This window comes from Alexandromys fortis, unplaced genomic scaffold (assembly GCF_014885135.2).
Source record: "Alexandromys fortis isolate MF-2015 unplaced genomic scaffold, M_Fortis_MF-2015_v1.1 scaffold_83, whole genome shotgun sequence".
NCBI lineage: Eukaryota > Metazoa > Chordata > Mammalia > Rodentia > Cricetidae > Alexandromys > Alexandromys fortis.
Genome location: NW_026068001.1, coordinates 2,412,682 through 2,417,677, shown reverse-complemented (window position 1 = coordinate 2,417,677; position 4,996 = coordinate 2,412,682). Strand labels below are relative to the sequence as shown.

The 4,996-nt window shown below is 44.9% G+C and overlaps 1 pseudogene; it reads left to right on the top strand.

The window, feature by feature from the left end:
* Positions 1-346: 346 nt before the first annotated feature.
* Positions 347-1,011, top strand: LOC126512888 (terminal nucleotidyltransferase 5B-like; annotated as a pseudogene).
* Positions 1,012-4,996: the final 3,985 nt, after the last annotated feature.

The window sequence follows — 4,996 nt, the reverse complement described above, 5'->3', positions numbered from 1 at the left end:
TACCACTAGTAAGCTCCTAGTTTGGATAACTGAATTATTTTGACACAAAATAGAAACATGGGAATAAGTCTAGGCAATCACCTATTGAAACAATTTGTGCCATTTTTTCTACCTTTTCTGTAAATCTACATTTTTTTCAAAATCTACTATATTTTTAAAAAATGGTGTTTGGGGAGGAGTATATGTGATTGTGCAGGCAGAGAAAAGAGAAAAATATGACACAACAGACATGTGTGACGGTGACCCAATATGACATACATATCAGTACCAGCCAACACTCACAATAGTTCAGGTGCCAGAGACTGAAGACACAAGAAACACAAAACAAGGGTGTGGTGGTTCCCCCATGAGGCGCCAGTTCGAATTCAGTATCGACTCCTTCCAGATCATCCTGGACTCGCTGCTGCTCTTTGGCCAGTGCTCATCCACACCAATGTCAGAGGACTTCCACCCGACTGTGACAGGCGAGAGCCTATATGTGGACTTTGCTGAGGCCTTGGAGCATCTGCAGCACCTCGTTGTTGCCACCCGCAGCCCTGGGGAAATCTGTGGAGGTGGCCTCCTCAAGTACTGCCACCTCCTGGTGTGAGGCTTCCGACCAAGGCCCAGCACTGACGTTCATGCCCTACAGCAATACATGTGTTCCCTTTTCTTCATCAACTTTCCGGACCAGGTGGAGCAGAGGTGCATTCTGGAGCGCTACCTGGAGGCCCACTTTGGTGGAGCAGATGCAGCCCACCGGTATGCTTGTCTTGTGACACTGCACCAGGTGGTCAACGAGAGCACAGTGTGCCTCATGAGCCACGAGCGCCGCCAGACCCTGGACCTTATCACCATTTAGCCCTCCAGGCTCTAGCTGAGCAGGGCCCTGCTGCCGCCGCCGCTGCTCTGGCCTGGAGATGTCTGGGCTCTGATGGAGTAGTGCCAGCCACCGTTAATTACTATGTGACTCCCATGCAGCCCCTGCTGCCCCGGGCTCACTCCAATCCTACCTGGTTACCTTGCAACTGACTGATCCTAGCTAGAAGGGAATGAGCTTCATGGGGGTGGGGCAGGATCATCAGGTATGTGCGGAGGATGTGGCCAGACACGAGCCGCCTCTGCCAGCTGGCCTGGTACTAGAGGGTTGGGCTTTTGAACAGACCAGATCATTCCTGCATGAGGTTCCTATAGGCAAAGTCAGGTTCTTGACAGGAGGACCCTTTGGTCATCTTACCACACTCCTGGACCTGCATGACTTGGGTCACAGAGACTAACTTGTTGAAAAGAAAAAGACAGCTGGGGTGGCGGTCTCAGTACCGACACCTTGGGTCGATTTCCATGGCCTAGATGGGGTCAGCCCACAAGGACCCAGAAGCTCCTATACTGGCTACAATACGACATCACATGACAGGAATACTCACTTTGAGGTCTATATGAATTACTCCCAGAGCCGAGTGGTCCAACCTCGCTGACCATTAAGAAGGGGTAAACTAAGGCATGAGGCAGCTCCCTGGGTTTCTGGAGGGATGGGAATTCAGGCTCCTGAAACCCATGTGGCCCTCTTGAGGTGCTGAGGTATCCAGTGGACAGGTAAACAGCCACGACAGGATACAACCCATTAGCCTCCCAGTGTGCCACCCTCTTCCTTCCCTGTGCCTCCCAGGAGCCCTGCTGTCTGGGCTCTAATGCTGGGAGCTGGTTCAAAGCTGCCACAGTCAGCTACTCCCACCCCACGGCTCCAGTTATGGGATTTTCAAGTGGCGGGTGGGAGGGAGGCATACCCCATCTCTTTCCCCATTCCTCTGAGCTTGCCACTGTGGTGTACTCTTCCCACCAATAAAAGTGTCTACACCTGGAAAAAAAAGAATGGTTCCCTTGGGCTCACAAATTTCAATGCTTTGTTACCAGGGAGTGGTACTATTTGAAAAGATTAGGAGGAGTGGCCTTGTCGGAGGAAATGTGTCATTGGGGTAGGCTTTGGAAATTCCTTTTTCTGCTGCTTGAAAATCATAATGTAATTGAGTGACTTCTCCAGCATCTGAGTACTGCCATGCTTCCTGCCATGATGATAATGTGCTAAGCCTCTGAAACTGTAAGCAAGACTCAGTGAAATCCTTTCTAAGAGTTGCCTTGGTCATGGTGTCTCTTCACAGCACCAGAACACTGACTAAGACAGAAGTTGGTAACAAGGAGCACAGTGTGACAGGCCTGACCATGATGCCTGTTGCTGATGTGTGGGTGGGCTTTGGGACTAAGGATTACAAAAGCAGTTGAATGCTTTAAGTGGTCCTTAATGTACTCTCCTTGTAGGAGCATGGAAAACAGTATTGAAGGCAATTTGAACTGTGGGTGCCCAGGTCAAGAAGTTTCAGAAAAGAAGAATATTGGTAAGTAGTCTAAAGATCATTCTTGCGATATTTTGACAAAGAATGTGACCACTTTTTGTACTTTTCTGAAAATCTCTCTGAGGCTAAATTGAAGAGTTTGAGAACAATGGCACTGACAGAGGAGATTTCATGACAGCCTAGTATGGATTGTGTCACATAGTTGTTAGGAATATTCACTCTTATGCAAGTCTATAATAAAAAAGAGCAAGCTGGGCAAGGAAAAATGCCAAATGTTTAGTTTGAGGGGAAAGGAGGCACCAGGAAGTAAAATGGAGTCCAGTGCTCAAGGAGATAGAAAGTTTAAAAGCAAAACCTGATGCTAAATGCAATAAAAGGAGAGACCCCACCCGACTAAGCTTCCAACTTGTGAAAGTGATTAAGAAAAGTTTAAGCAATGAAAGAAACCATGGAAACCAGAAAGCTGACAGATGTATAATTGAAGAAAGGCAGCCGGGCGGTGATGGCACACGCCTTTAATCCCAGCACTCGGGAGGCAGAGGCAGGCGGATCTCTGTGAGTTCGAGACCAGCCTGGTCTACAAGAGCTAGTTCCAAGACAGGCTCCAAAACCACAGAGAAACCCTGTCTCGAAAAACCAAAAACCAAACAAACAAAAAAGAAAAAAGAAAGGGGCCAAGTTCCAGCACCAGCAAGCAGAACTGGGAAGGTTTGGCCATCTGGTTCTGGTTTTACACTCAAGGATACAAGAAAGAGGATTTGGAATCTCCGTCCACAACTAGGGAAAGCTGCTGAGATCAGGCATGTGTCAGAAGTGTCGCTACAGGGAGGCAGAGAGGCCATTGCGCCAAGCTGAAGCCTGAATTGTGTTGGAGACCCCAAGATGTTGGAGATGACAGAGTGTGGGAAACCCACAGACTGGATATGGAACCAGCCCAAGAGAGAGAAGTATGTTGTAGTCAATAAAGCTGAAAGGGTTGGAGATCTGAAGAGCTCTTTAACATCAGACTTGGAGATATAGAATTTGGACTTAACCAAGCTGGTTTTTGGACTTGCTTTGGTACAGTATTTTCTCACTATGCTCCCTTTTTTACCATTTGAAATAGTAATGTATATCCAGTGCCATTGTATGTTGAAAATATGCACTCTGCTTTGTTATTTAGATTTTACAGGGAGTTACAGTTAAAAGATTGTCATAAGTCTCAGAAGAGACTTTGAACTTTGGACTTTTATACAGCTGAGACTGTGGTAGATTATGGGAACTTTTAGAGTTGGACTAAATACATTTTTGTATTATGATATGGCTATAAGCCTAAGGGGGCCAGGGAATGGAATGTTGTATGTGATTGGCCCCTACAGGCTCATAGACATGAATGGTCACTAGGGAGTGGCGCTATTTGAAAAGATTAGGAATTGTGGCCTTGTTGGAGGATGTGTGTCACTGAAGGTGAGCGTTGAGATTTCAAAAGTCCATACCAAACCTGAGTCTCTCTCTTGTCAGTGGATCAGGATGTAACTCTGAGCTACTTCCAGCACCATTTCTGCTTGTGTGCTACCATGCTTCCCACCATGATGATAATGGACTAGCTCTAAAACTGTAAGCCAGCCACTAATTAAGTGCTTCCTTTCATAAGAGTTGCCTTGATCATAGTGTCTCTTCATAGCAATAGAACACTGACTAAGACACAATGACATTCAGTTTCCTTAAGTTATAGAGGCACCCTTGGCTTTTGGCTATTTGATCCACTGAAAAATGAACCTGCCTGAGATTTGGGCACTCAACTCCAACAAGCCTATACTGGTTCAGTGAAAGCAGAGTTGGGACTGTAGGGATCACTATGGGGTTAAGAGTACTTATGGTTCCTACAGAGAACCAGCGTTCAGTTCCTAGCACTTATATTAGTTGGCTCACTACCTTCTGTAAATCCAGTTTCAGAGTATTCAATGCCTTCTGGCCTCCACGGACATCTGTGTACACTTGGTGAACATAAACTCTCATAGGCAAACTCACATATACATAAATATTTTTTTAAAAAAAAAAAAAAAAAACAGAGCTGGCAAGATCCAGACAAGACCAGAACCTTGTGACAGCAAAAACACAGTTGAAATTATACCTTTGATAAGAAGGAAATTATCAGTCTCTGAAAGGCCAAAGGACCTAAGAATTTCTGAAAGTCTTTCATCACTAGTATGAAAGGTTTGTTCCCCATGCTAGAAAGTACTGATCAGCAACTAAGAATCTAGTATCTAGTGTCTGAAGTTCCATGTTTCTGTCCACTCATTATATTTGCTAAAATCTTGCCAGTTCCCTTTGGATTTCTGAGTAATACCTTCTTGTTTAAAAGCCACTTCAAAAGATGGATTGCTTTATTTTTTTTCTTTCTGACAGAATTTCCTTTTATCATCTTGTTGATACTCTAGCTAGTCCAGATGGAAAAAAAACAACACCTGGCACACAACACAATACCTGAAATTATTTTTAGCCCTTGAACTCTTTTATCATGAGCAGTCATCTTTAATGGTGGAGTTTGATTATATCATTTTTGATGCCAAATTGCCTCCATATTAGATGACTCAGTATTAAGAGTTAGAATAGGCAAAGTAACAAGACAGAATGTCATTTCCGACTATTAGAGAAATGATTATTTTAATTTCACACAGGACAGAACA